At 31.7% G+C, this 15,155-nt stretch overlaps 1 protein-coding gene across 1 annotated transcript in view; it reads left to right on the forward strand.

Annotated features, from left to right (window-relative positions):
• The first annotated feature begins 799 nt into the window (after positions 1-799).
• LOC148939809 (neuropeptide CCHamide-1 receptor-like) overlaps positions 800-15,155 on the forward strand; it is a 45,371-nt gene continuing 31,015 nt past the window's right edge. Inside the window, exon 1 of the mRNA XM_089105795.1 lies at positions 800-866. The gene's annotated coding sequence lies outside the window, so the exon portion shown is untranslated. The remainder of the gene's footprint in view (positions 867-15,155) is intronic.

Below are 15,155 nucleotides of genomic sequence, written 5' to 3' on the forward strand. Positions count from 1 at the left end.
ATATTGAAGATCAGATAGGCATTATACCGGGTAATGCCTAGACGCTGAATAAACAAAGGGTTTCTCACTCCGGAAGCTATATTTAAACTTGTAGTTTTTTTGGGGTTTAGGGGGAATAAAAGTTACCTAGGTTGGGTTAGGTTAGGTTACGTATTAAATATGCGCTATGTTTTACCCCCCCCCCCTAATGTGCAAATATATAGTGCAAATTTGTTTCTAAACTATTATATTTTAATCCTATTTCATATTTTATCATTAGCATTAACGAAACTTCACTTATCGCACGTTCTCTGGAATCTAAACAAGAATCCTCTAGAAAAAGAACTCTAGAAAATTTCGAAAATCTAGAAAAAACGGTATATATTTTTTTCTTCGGCTTTACCTTAGATGACTTCAAAGGCCAAGAAAATCAGCCCTTTTTAATTAAATTTCCTTATTAAATCCTAACACGGACTTCAAAGGTATATTGTGTCAATTATACAAATTAAAAGCGATACACAAAACCAATTACATCTCTTCTTAAATTTCTCCCTAATAGTAAGAAACTCAGAATTAATTATAAATAACTCAGCATTTTTCTTTTGTAATGTCCAATGTGTTTAAGTGAAAATACCGCCTAAATTGTTACCTTCTAGTTGTAAGGATAATACTCAAGAGATAGACATCAAGCAACTGTCTCTGGACGTCACGAAGCCATGCGGTGTTTAAACCTGCGTGCAACATAGGTCGGTTGCTGGAGACGCTTAACTATTCCATATGCTTTTTTGAAATAATACAGTTCGTGTTATTGAAAACTATAGCAGTACCCGTATACACTTTCACATGAGAACATCGGACGTAAATATATGGAGTTTTGAGATTAGAAGGTATTTATTTTACCTAATTTCATAGCATGTCGTTAAAGAGGATAATAAGACTGATTATTGATATAAAAACACATAAAAGTCCACAGCATTGAAAATTAAAGCAGTGCTATATATAGTTTTGTAGGAAAATATTAAGATATAACCATATGCGGTTTGAATTTATACGGTATTTATTTCCCATAATATCACTGTATATAGTCAGCTAAAATGACATTGAAAGCTGACCATAACCGAAAAAAACGCAACAGTCCGCAACACTGTTGCGATCTTTTGTCTCTAAGGGGGATGATAAAGGGGTGGTTACCCCACGAGAAAGTTGAATGTAAATAAGAAGCGGTGTTTTAAAAAAATCAATAGTAAAAAAAATAGCAAAATAAATTCAAATATTCCTTTACTTTTTTTGTTCAGAAATTAGATCATGAGCTTTTGCGATCATAGTAAAAAAATAGCAAAACAAATTCAAATATTTTGTTACTGTTTTTGTTTAGAAAATAGATCATGAGCTTTTGCGATCATTTGTCACTAAATGGGATGATAAAGGGGCAGTTACTCACGAGAAAGATGAATGTAAACAAGAAGCGGTGATTAAAAAAAAATCAATAGTAAAAAAATAAATAGCAAAATAAGTTCAAATATTCCTTTACTGTTTTTGTTCGGAAAATAGATCATGAGCGTTTGTGATCATTTGTCACTAAATGGGATGATAAAGGGGCAGTTACTTCACGAGAAACTTGAATGTAAATAAGATGCGGTGATTAAAAAAAAACAAAAAAACAATAGTAAAAAAAAATAGCAAAACAAATTCAAATATTTCTTTACTGTTTTTGTTCAGAAAATAGATCATGATCTTTTGCGATCATTTGTCACTAAATGGGATGATAAAGGGGCAGTTACCCCACGAGAAAGTTGAATGTAAATAAGAAGCGGTGATTTAAAAAAAATCCATAGTAAAAAAATGAATAGCAAAATAAGTTCAAATATTCCTTTACTTTTTTTGTTCAGAAATTAGATCATGAGCTTTTGCGATCATAGTAAAAAAAAATAGCAAAACAAATTCAAATATTTTGTTACTGTTTTTGTTCAGAAAATATATCATTAGCTTTTGCTATCATTTGTCACTAAACGGGATGATAAAGGGGCAGTTACTTCACGAGAAAGTTTAATGTAATTAAGAAGCGGTGATTAAAAAAAAAAAACAATAGTAAAAAAAAAAATAGAACAACAAATTAAAATATTTATTTAATGTTTTTGTTCAGAAAATAGATCATGATCTTTTGCGATCATTTGTCACTAAATGGGATGATAAAGGGGCAGTTACCCCACGTAGAAAGTTGAATGTAAATAAGAAGCGGTGATTTAAAAAAATCAATAGTAAAAAAATGAATAGCAAAATAAGTTCAAATATTCCTTTACTTTTTTTGTTCAGAAATTAGATCATGAGCTTTTGCGATCATAGTAAAAAAAAAATAGCAAAACAAATTCAAATATTTTGTTACTGTTTTTGTTTAGAAAATAGATCATGAGCTTTTGCGATCATTTGTCACTAAATGGGATGATAAAGGGGCAGTTACCCCACGAGAAAGTTGAATGTAAATAAGAAGCGGTGATTTAAAAAAATCAATAGTAAAAAAATTAATAGCAAAATAAGTTCAAATATTCCTTTACTGTTTTCGTTCGGAAAATAGATCATGAGCGTTTGAGATCATTTGTCACTAAATGGGATTATAAAGGGGCAGTTACTTCACGATAAACTTGAATGTAAATAATAACCGTTGATTAAAAAAAAAAACAATAGTAAAAAAAAAATAGTACAACAAATTCAAATATTTCTTTACTGTTTTTGTTCAGAAAATAGATCATGATGTTTTGCGATCATTTGTCACTAAATGGGATGATAAAGGGGCAGTTACTTCACGAGAAAGTTGAATTTAATTAAGATGCGGTGATTTAAAAAAAAAACAATAGTAAAAAAAAAAATAGAACAACAAATTCAAATATTTCTTTACTGTTTTTGTTCAGAAAATAGATCATGATGTTTTGCGATCATTTGTCACTAAATGGGATGATAAAGGGGCAGTTACTTCACGAGAAAGTTGAACGTAAATAAGAAGCGGTGATTAAAAAAAATCAATAGTAAAAAAATAAATAGCAAAATAAGTTCAAATATTCCTTTACTGTTTTCGTTCGGAAAATAGATCATGAGCGTTTGAGATCATTTGTCACTAAATGGGATGATAAAGGGGCAGTTACTTCACGATAAACTTGAATTTAAATAAGAAGCGGTGATTAAAAAAAAAAAAAACAATATTAAAAAAAATAACAAAACTACTTCAAATATTCCTTTAATGTTTTTGTTCAGAAATTAGATCATGATCTTTTGCGATCATTTGTCACTAAATGGGATGATAAAGGGGCAGTTACCCCACGAGAAAGTTGAATGTAAACAAGAAGCGGTGATTAAAAAAAATCAATAGTAAAAAAATTAATAGCAAAATAAGTTCAAATATTCCTTTACAGTTTTTGTTCGGAAAATTGATCATGATCTTTTGTGATCATTTGTCACTAAATGGGATGATAAAGGGGCAGTTACTTCACGAGAAAGTTGAATGTAAATAAGAAGCGGTGATTAAAAAAAAAAAAAAAAACAATAGTAAAAAAAAAATAGCACAACAAATTCAAATATTTCTTTACTGTTTTTGTTCAGAAAATAGATCATGATTTTTTGCGATCATTTGTCACTAAATGGGATGATAAAGGGGCAGTTACCCCACGAGAAAGTTGAATGTAAACAAGAAGCGGTGATTAAAAAAAATCAATAGTAAAAAAATTAATAGCAAAATAAGTTCAAATATTCCTTTACTGTTTTCGTTCGGAAAATAGATCATGAGCGTTTGAGATCATTTGTCACTAAATGGGATGATAAAGGGGCAGTTACTTCACTAGAAACTTGAATTTAAATAAGAAGCGGTGATTAAAAAAAAAAAAAACAATAGTAAAAAAAATAACAAAACAAATTCAAATATTCCTTTACTGTTTTTGTTCATAAATTAGATCATGAGCTTTTGCGATCATTTGTCACGAAATGGGATGATAAAGGGGCAGTTACCCCACGAGAAAGTTGAATGTAAATAAGAAGCGGTGATTAAAAAAAATCAATAGTAAAAAAATAAATAGCAAAATAAGTTCAAATATTCCTTTACAGTTTTTGTTCGGAAAATAGATCATGAGCGTTTATGATCATTTGTCACTAAATGGGATGATAAAGGGGTAGTTACTTCACGAGAAACTTGAATGTAAATAAGAAGCGGTGATTTAAAAAAATCAATAGTAAAAAAATAAATAGCAAAATAAGTTCAAATATTCCTTTACTGTTTTTGTTCGGAAAATTGATCATGAGCGTTTGTGATCATTTGTCACTAAATGGGATGATAAAGGGGCAGTTACTTCAAGAGAAACTTGAATTTAAATAAGAAGCGGTGATTAAAAAAAAAACAATAGTAAAAAAAAATAGCACAACAAATTCAAATATTTCTTTACTGTTTTTGTTCAGAAAATAGATCATGATCTTTTGCGATAATTTTTCACTAAATGGGATTATAAAGGGGCAGTTAATTCACGAGAAAGTTGAATGTAAATAAGAAGCGGTGATTAAAAAAAAAAAAAAAAACAATAGTAAAAAAAAAATAGCACAACAAATTCAAATATTTCTTTACTGTTTTTGTTTAGAAAATATATCTTGATCTTTTGCGATCATTTGTCACTAAACGGGATGATAAAGGGGCAGTTACACCACGAGAAAGTTGAATGTAAATAAGAAGCGGTGATTAAAAAAAATCAATAGTAAAAAAATAAATAGCAAAATAAGTTCAAATATTCCTTTTCTGTTTTTGTTCTGAAAATAGATCATGATCTTTTGCGATCATTTGTCACTAAATGGGATGATAAAGGGGCAGTTACTTCACGAGAAAGTTGAACGTAAATAAGAAGCGGTGATTAAAAAAAATCAATAGTAAAAAAATAAATAGCAAAATAAGTTCAAATATTAATTTACTTTTTTTGTTCTGAAAATAGATCATGATCTTTTGCGATCATTTGTCACTAAATGGGATGATAAAGGGGCAGTTACTTCACGAGAAAGTTGAACGTAAATAAGAAGCGGTGATTAAAAAAAATCAATAGTAAAAAAATAAATAGCAAAATAAGTTCAAATATTCCTTTACTGTTTTTGTTCGGAAAATAGATCATGATCTTTTGCGATCATTTGTCACTAAATGGGATGATAAAGGGGCATTTAATTCACGATAAATTTTAATGTAAATAAGAAGCGGTTATTAAAAAAAAAAAAAAAAACAATAGTAAAAAAAAAATAGTACAACAAATTCAAATATTTCTTTACTGTTTTTGTTCAGAAAATAGATCATGATGTTTTGCGATCATTTGTCACTAAATGGGATGATAAAGGGGCAGTTACTTCACGAGAAACTTGAATGTAATTAAGAAGCGGTGATTAAAAAAAAAAAACAATAGTAAAAAAAAAAATAGCACAACAACTTCAAATATTACTTTACTGTTTTTGTTCAGAAAATAGATCATGATCTTTTTCGATCATTTGTCACTAAATGGGATGATAAAGGGGCAGTTACTTCACGAGAAACTTGAATGTAAATAAGAAGCGGTGATTAAAAAAAATAAAAAGTAAAAAAATGAATAGCAAAATAAGTTCAAATATTCCTTTACTTTTTTTGTTCAGAAATTAGATCATGAGCTTTTGCGATCATAGTAAAAAAAATAGCAAAACAAATTCAAATATTTTGTTACTGTTTTTGTTTAGAAAATAGATCTTGAGCTTTTGCGATCATTTGTCACTAAATGGGATGATAAAGGGGCAGTTACACCACGAGAAAGTTGAATGTAAACAAGAAGCGGTGATTATAAAAAATCAATAGTAAAAAAATAAATAGCAAAATAAGTTCAAATATTCCTTTACTGTTTTTGTTCGGAAAATAGATCATTATATTTTGCTATAATTTGTAACTAAATGGGATGATAACTGGGCATTTAATTCAAGTTACATTTTAATTTAAATAATAAGAGGTTAATAAAAAAAAAAAACAATAGTAAAAAAAAAAATAGAAAAAAAACTAAAAATATTTATTTAATGTTTTTGTTCAGAAAATATATCATGATATTTTTCGATCATTTTTCAATAAATGGGATGATAAAGGGGCAGTTACTTCACGAGAAAGTTGAATTTAAATAATAAGCGGTTATTAAAAAAAAAAAGAATAGTAAAAAAAAATAGAACAACAAATACAAAAATTTATTTAATGTTTTTGTTTGTAAAATATATCTTTATCTTTTGCTATAATTTTTCACTAAATGGTATTATAAAGGGGCAGTTACTTCACGAGAAAGTTTAATTTAAATAAGAAGCGGTGATTAAAAAAAAAAAAAAACAATAGTAAAAAAAAAATAGCACAACAAATTCAAATACTTTTTTTGTTCAGAAAAGGGATCATGCTTTTGCAACCAGTTTATGTAAAATTGATATTTATATCGAGGGCCAGATCCAGGATCTTTTTAGGGGGGGGGGGGCAAAATAGGTTGATCCGATAAACTTGCATTAGGAGCAAGTTTAATTAACGCAAGCTTGCGTTAATTAAGTAAATGACACCACTTTAGACTACGTTAGGGGCGTGCACCCCCTTACCCCCTGGACCCGACTCTGTTTATAACCCATACTTTTTAACAAAATACACTTGATTGATTGGCATAATCCCCTTTATTTTTTTTTTACTAATTTTGTCTTAAAGATTATTAGAACTTACTGTTTTTTCCGAGTGTGATAATCTTTCTGTGTAAAAAAAAAAAAAAAAAAAAAAAAAAAAAAAAAAAAATCTGAGACAGAAGAAATCAAGGATATAGGGGCAGGGAGAAAGTTACCCCTACTCGCCCCTCGTCGTTTGCGTAGAATTTTAACTTTTATACAAATCTGCCAAGCAAAAAAACGAAAGAAAAAAAAAATAATAATTATAACTTGCTGTTTTTCCAAGTGTGATAATTTTGACAAGAATTTAATAAGGATGGAATCAAGTATCAAGAATCTAAGGGGGAATGAAAATAGATACCCCCCCTCTAGTACCTTGTGGTCAGTTATCACTTGTACTTATACAAACCTGCCCAGCAAACCGAGCAAACAAGGAAACAAAAAAAGTCAAAATTGTAGGAAGCCTTCCTCCCAACTTCTAGACCAACCACCGTCTAAAAATTAATAGACGAACCCCCACGCATTTCAATACAGTAATGCGAAATTTCGTTCAAAAACAGATTCCGTTTAGATGAGAAAGCAATCGTCTATAGTTTCCTCTGGAATGTTTTCTATACTAGATTGGAAATCGCATTTGCTTACGAGGTCATTGAATCGGGATAGATTTAAAGAACGGTTGAAAGGTTAATGTGACCTCCCATTAAATTCATCATTTTCATCATCAAATTCATCATCATCATTAAATTCATGTCAGCAGGCACTTTATTCAAAATGATCTCTAGTCATATCGCTGTGCCAAAAACTAAAAGACGTATCCGACTTTTTCATTGAAAGCAGATTTTTTGCCTTTTTTTTGCAAGAATATGTTTTTAAGCATTTGAATAAGAAAAAAAAACACAGTTTCTACAGAAATTGTGCGGTTTCACTTTGGTAAGATTTATTTGGCCTATTAAAAGTTCTTTCTTTTTTTCCCTTTTCCTCCTTCTTGGGTCCAATTCATTGGGTCTATTTAAACTGTTTCATTTATTTAACCTATTTAATTTATCTAATCTATTTAATTTTAGTTTTTGCATTCTATATTTTTTTCTCTGAGGGACATGTATCTCTTTCCCTTTTTAGGCCAAGGAGTCTTTGAGGGGATCTTGTATATTGTATTATTGTATGTATGTTTCATTCTGAATAAATCTTGTTCAAGGCCGTATCCATCGGGGATAAAGAGTTTGAACCCCCGAAATGTTTTTCCGACACGTAAAAACGTAACAAAATACACATAAACAAATTTTGGATGGATTTTTATAGTTTGTATGTACCCCTCCCCGAAGCCTCCCCCACCCCCTCCCTTTAATACAACTCTAATACAATAGACCAAAAATAGTCCTTATTGTTAACAGTGCCACTGAAAAAAAGATGTCACTTTTTAATTGGGTAGTGTCATGATGTAACCCACGAACAAAAAGTACCAAAAGTGTCTACATTTGCCAAAAATCCACAGCTACATCTCTACGTAATTTGATGGATTGTATCTTCAAGTTTAAAGAGTAATTTTATTAATGACGAATCAGAATCTTTAATGGCAAATTTCTCTAATTATGAAAAATTGAAATTTCGAATAATCTTTTCCATCTGTTTGCTGAACCTGAAAAAAACATACAAAGAGACAGTATTAGCATAGAAATAATATTTTTGGCGTTAGCTTTCCAATCAAATATCAAGCCTATATTTTATACTTTATTGTTTTTGTAGTGCATTGTTGTGGATGGGCCGCACTGGGATTCATTCTTTTTCCCCTTATTCCTTTTCCTGCCCTAGGTTGCCATATGTAGGGGTACTGTTTTTATTGTTGTCACTTTTTTTCACTAGACTTCGATGCGGGAATTCGCTTCGCTTCGAGCTCCCTGTTGGCTCTTTTTGAATATTTGTGTTTATTGTGTTTATTATTATATTTGTTATATTTTATTATATTATTTTATATTATTATATTATTTTATTTATTTATTTTATTATTATATTACGTAATATATTATATTATTATATTATTTTTTTATTATATTATTTATTATTATATTTATTATATAATTATTATATTGTGTTTATTTGTTTTGTGTGCCAAATCAAAATCCTGAGTAAAGAAGGCAATTTCTCACATCCAATTTTCTGCTTCTATAGTACTGTTATGAAAGTAAATTGAACTCAAAACATTCATAAAAATTTTTCTTTTGGCACATGTGAGTGTGGCATGGTCTTGGAATTATTTTGTTAATTAACTGCCTCCTGTTGCAATTGCTGAGGCTGAAAGCAATTTATAAAATAGTTGAATAAAGTGGTTTTTAGTAGTGATCTGACGTTAAGCGTTTTCATAGATCACTGGTTTACTATCCATATTTAATTTCAGATTCGCATTCAGACTTATCTTTTTTCAGATGGTTATTAATAATTTTTGGCAGACTTTAGCAAAATTAATTTGCTAAATTTTGATAAGCTTATCGAACTACAACGGCTTTTTTCAAAAATAATAACCTTTAGAATTCTTCAAAACAGCATATAGTAGAAATATTATATTAAATTCTTTTAGAAATAGAAATATAACGTTTTGTCGATGAGGGATGACAGATTGCCGAAGATTGTCCTTTTCGGCCAGCCGTCAAGGGCTAAACGAAAAGCAGGTTGTCTGCGGTTGGGGTAGGAGGATTTAATAAAGAAAGATTTAAGAGAAATGGGAACTTCTTGGGAGGGTATAGCAAGGGAGTTTTTGAATAGGTTGGGATGGAGGAGAAGCGTGCGTAGCTGTGTTGGCCTCAGGCGGCTTGATGCTGCGGTGAGTTGTTAGTAGTAGCAGTTATTGGAATATGGAATTTGAAGAAAAATTTACTTTCAATTTTCTGCTTCTGTAGTACAGTTATGTAGGTATACTGATTTAATATCATTCGCAAAAACTTGCTTCTTATAGGCAAACATGACAGTTGCGTGGCCCGGGCATTAGTTTATTAATTAGCTGCCTCATGATGCGATTACTGAGGCTGAAAACAATTTAGAAAAAAAATTGTTGAATAAATTGTTTTAGGCAGTGATCTCACACTAAACGTTTTCATAAATCACTGATTTCGTATTCAGATTTAATCTCTGATTACCATTCAGATCTTGCTTTTTAAGGTGGTTATTTACAAAAGAATTGTTGATGGGCTTTAGCAAACTTTAGTAGCTATATTTGATGATCTTATTGAATCAAAACGACCGTTATTCGAAAAATAATGATCTTCAGAATTATTCACTATATAGTACACCCCATATAGAGACACCATATATAGACACCATGTAGGGGCGTCGTTTGGGAGGGGCAGGGGGGGGGGGGCAGTTGCCCCCAGGTAATGTGGATAAAAATTATTTTTTAGCCCATGCTCCATGAATATCCGAAAGTAGACCCCTCTTGCCCCCCCCAATGAAAATGTTGTAGATTCGCCCCTGACACCATATAAACCATGACACCATATAGTAGACAAATCGTATGAATCCTTATTTGAATGTGGAATTTGGAGAAAAAAGGGTATCTTCTCACATTTGATTTTCTGCTTCTATAGTACAGTCAAGGCCGTATCCAGGGAAGGGGTGTAGAAGGTTTGACCCTCCCCCGCTGAAATGTTTGTCCGACTCATAAAAACATAACAAAATTAATACAAACAAATTTTGATGTGTTTTTTAAAGTTTTGTAACCCCCCCTGAAAAAAAATGGGTATGACCCTGAGTACAGGTATGAAGTTAAAATGAACCAAGAAAATTCTTAAACTTTGACTCTTTTTATCAGCAAATGTAAATGTAGCGTGGCCCGGGCATTGCTTAGTCAAATACCTACCTCCAACTCAAAGTATAATCATCAAAGTATAAACCAGGGTTGCCACCCTGACCTGGAAGAATTTACTAAATCGTAGAGGAAAAATCTACTAGATCGCATCTGTTTTTACTAAATGCTAAAAAAAAATTTTTTTTGCGTGCGGCTACGCCGCACGCGCACCATCAAGCGTCGGTTTTTACTATAGGAGGATAATCAATACGATTTTTACAATATTTTTTCCTTTTTTCTTCATTTTTTTTCTCATTTCCCTCTTTTTCTTTCGTTTTCATAGTATGATTAAAAATTCCAGAAACCTACAAGTTCAAAAATCCCTTTTTTGGATATATATATATATATATATATATATATATATATATATATATATATATATATATATATATATATATATATATATATATATATATATATATATATAATGTTACATTTCTTCTTACTTTTAATTTCTCTCAAAAAGCTCCTTTTTCCTCAATAAAATTTTCAAACTGAGGAGAATCACCTAATCACCTAATCGAGAATCACGTCGAGAATCACGTCGAGAATCACCTAATCACCTTGGGTGATTGACTTTTGTTTTGATTCCAATAGATTCCCAATCATCATAAATCCAAGTGTCATTATAGCTTCATTTTTACTTGGTAAGATTTGATACACAGAAAGCTGATTTTGTCGACCTTTAGACGCCGGAAGTGAAGTGTCTTTTTATGAAAATAGGTGACTGCTTATCTGTCTCTGAGACAGACAAGCAAAAGTTGTAAATTGTCATATGTTTACGATAATTTTTTCCCTGAATTCATGAAAAATAAAATAAAAGTTTTGTTTACTATAAATCATGACTTTTTACTAGTTTTTGGGAAATTTACTAGATCCTCTAAATTTACTAGATTTTTTTTTTTACTTGATCTAGTAAAATCCTACTGACGGTGGCAACCCTGGTATAAACACATACTGACCAAGTACTGACAAAACTCTCCAAAAGTGACCCCGCGCACCTCAGCGCCTCTAGAGGGTAAATGTTGTACTACTTAATCGCTCCGAGCCAATAAATTAAATTTAATACAGCTTTTACTGAACAGGTATAATCACCTACGGAACTTGTGATTTACTCGCCAGGTTCGCATAGGTATGGAATCGTCTCCGGAGACGCGGACAAAGGGTCACTTTTTTTGTGTGGAGATGATAGGTTTTGTCAGTACTTGTTCAGTATGTGTTTATACTTTGATAATCATCTACTGAACAGTAGATGATTATACTTTGCTCCAACTACAATTTCTGAGACCAAAAATAATTTTTTAAATGGTTAAATGAACTGGCTGTAAGGCAGTGATCTGACGTTAAGAGGTTTTCGTAGATCATTGGTTTAGCATTCAGATTTAATTTCGAGTTAGCATTCGTTTTTTTTTAATAGACGATTGTTTATAAAAGAGTTATAGACATACTCAAGCAAAAACTAATGGCCTGATTTCGATGAATTTATCGAATTAAAACGGCCTCTGTTCGAAAAATTGATCGTCTTCAGAATTCTTTTAACGGCAAAAAATGGGAAAATAAAATAAATACCTACGAGCGAGGGTGCAAACTTGAAGGGGGGGGGGGAATTTCCACCTTAGATTAGGAACTTCTTGTTAGTGTTTCAATTGAAAAAAAACTCCCAGATCTCTTCGTAAAATGGGTACTAACGTTAAAAATGAGACCTAGACAAAACATAAAAAAGGTTTCTAGACAAACAATAACCAAGTTTAATCAAACAGTTTGTGGCAACGAACTGTAAGTAAGGAGCGAGCCGGATCAATAGTAACCGAAACTCTAAAAACGGAATTTTGATACCAATAGATATATCAAAAGAATTAGATTTTTATGCTGGATTTCAAATATATAAGTTTTATCAAGTTTAGTCTTACCCATCAAAAGTTACGAGCCTGAGAAAATTTGCTTTATTTTCGAAAAAAGGGGTAAACAACCCCTAAAAGTCATAGAACTTTAATGAAAATCACACCATCAGATTCAGGTATAAGAGAATACTACTATACAGGTTTCAAGCTCCTATCTGCAATTAAATAAAAAAAAAAACAAGTTTTTTAAACTGAAAGTAAGGAGCGACATTAAAACTTAAAACGAACAGAAATTATTCCGTATATGAAAGGGGTTGTCCCCTCCTCAACGCCTCGCTCTTTACGCCAAAGTTTTTTATTGTTTTAAAAAGTAAAGTGGTGAAAAAGAGTCAAACTTTAGCGTAAAGCGCGCGGCGTGGAGGAGGGGACAGCCGATTTCATATACGGAATAATTGTTGTTCGTTTTAAGCTTTAATGTTGCTCCTTACTTTCAGTTTAAAAAGCTTGTTTTTTTTATTTAATTTCTGATCGTTTTTTAGTTAATGCAGCTTTTATTTGCATAAAAATTTTACTTTTCTTTTGCTAAATGGATGTCTTTACAAATTAACTTACGTAACTAACTTCTATATTCGTATATTTTTCTTCTGGCGAAAAATACAAAGTTGCACATTTTTGCAGATATGAGCTTGAAACCTATGTAATAGGGTTTTCTGATACGCTGAATCTGACGGTGTGATTTTCATTAAAATTCTTTCACTTGTAGGGGATGTTTCCCCCTCTTTAAAAAATCGAGTAAATTTTCTCAGGCTCGTAGCCTTTGATGAGTAATACTAAACTTAATAAAATTTATATATTTAGAATCAGCATTATAAACACATTCTTTTGATACATTTATTGACATCAAAATTCCGTTTTCAAAAGTTTCGATTACTATTGAGCCGTATTGCTTGTTTTTTTATTGTTTTTTTTTTATTACATATATGCTATTACGTAGACGAACGGGTTCTCCCCTTAGTCAATACCACGATCTTTACGTTAAAAGTTAAAAAAAAAATTTGATTCGCAAACCCCTGAATCACCAAGGCCGTTTAATTAGAATCTATATCTCTTTTTAAAGCACTAAAAAAAAACCTGTAGCGTAAAGAACGAGGTATTGACTTGGGGGATAACCCCCTCACATACGTTATAATTTCTGTTCGTTTTAAGTTCTAATGTTGCTTCTTACTTTTAGTTGAAAAAACTTGTTTTTTTTTTATTTAATTTCTGATCGTTTTTTAAATAATGCTTGGAAATCCGGCGCCCCCTTCATAGAAATGTCCCTTACCCCAAAGAAACATCCTCCACGGAAATATTCTCCAGAGTAACCCCTCCTCTAGGCCCCCCCCCCCTCTAGAAAAAATCCTTCCTGAAAATGGTTATATACTTCCCAATAACCAATAAATAATGCTGGAAAGTCCGGCGCCCCCTTCATGGCAATTTCCCTTCCCCCATGAAAAATTCCTTCATGAACAGATCCTCCAACATAACCACCGACCCACCCTTCCCTCCCACTACCAGAAAAAAAACCTCCTGAAAACTTCTGTATACTTCCCAATAACCAATACTATATGTTAACATTGGGTAAAGTTCATAACTTTTAGCCCTCCCTCTGGGAACTTCGGGGATTAAGTCATCCTAAAAGACATATTTATCATATTATCGACCATGCTGAACAAAATGGCTGTCTCAAAATTTTGATTGGGCGACTTTGAGAAAAAAATGAGCGTGGGAGGGGGCCTAGTTGCCCTCCATTTTTTTGGTCACTTAAAAAGGGCACTAGAACTTTTAATTTCCGTTCCAATGGGCCCTCCCACGATATTCTAGGACCACTGGGTCGATACTATCACCCCTGGAAAAAAAAAAAAAAAAAAAAAGACGCATCTGTGATCTTTCTTCTGGCAAAAAATGTAAAATTCCACATTTTTGTAGATAGGAGCTTGAAACCTCTACAGTAGGGTTCTCTGATACGCTGAATATGATGGTGTGATTTTCATTAAGGTTCTATAACTTTTAGGTGGTCTTTTCCCCTTTTTTTGAAAATCAGCCAAATTTTCTCAGGCGCGTAATTTTGATGGGTAGCACTAAACTTGATGAAATTTATTTATTTGAAATCAGAATTTAAATCTGATTCTTTTGATATATCTATTGGTATCAAAAACCTGTTTTCTAGAGTTTCGGTTACCATTGAGCCGGGTCGCTCCTTACTTACAGTTCGTTACCACGAACTGTTTGAAAATGTGGAATTTTGTATTTTTTGCCAGAAAAAAGATCACGGATGCGTGTTTATTTGTTTTTTTATGTTTTTTTTATTTTCCCAGGGATGATCATATCGATCCAGTAGTCCTAGAATATCGTGAAAGGTCTCATTCGAACGGAAATTAAAAATTTTAGTGCCCTTTTAAAGTGACCAAAAAAATTGTAGGGCAACTTGGCCCCCTCCCATGCTCATTTTTTTCCCGAAGTCACCCAATAAAAATTTTCAGATACCAATTTTGTTCAGCATAGTCAAAAATCTAATTAATATGTCTTTGAGGATGACTTAATCCCCCACAGTTACCGGGGAAAGGGCTGCAAGTTATAAACTTTGCCCATTGTTTACATATAGTATTGGTTATTAAGAAGTATACAAGTGTTTTCAGGAGGAATTTTTTCTAGGGGGGGGGGTCGGGGTTGGAGTAGGGGTAAGGGGGAGGATCTTTCCATAGAGGATGTTTCATAGGGAGAAGGGACATTTCCATGAAGGGGGTGCCAGATTTCCCAGCATTATTTAGAAAACAATCAGAAATTAAATAAAAAAACTTACTGAA

Source organism: Artemia sp. Qi Xiang Cuo, chromosome 20 (assembly GCF_049724085.1).
Source record: "Artemia sp. Qi Xiang Cuo chromosome 20, ASM4972408v1, whole genome shotgun sequence".
NCBI lineage: Eukaryota > Metazoa > Arthropoda > Branchiopoda > Anostraca > Artemiidae > Artemia > Artemia sp. Qi Xiang Cuo.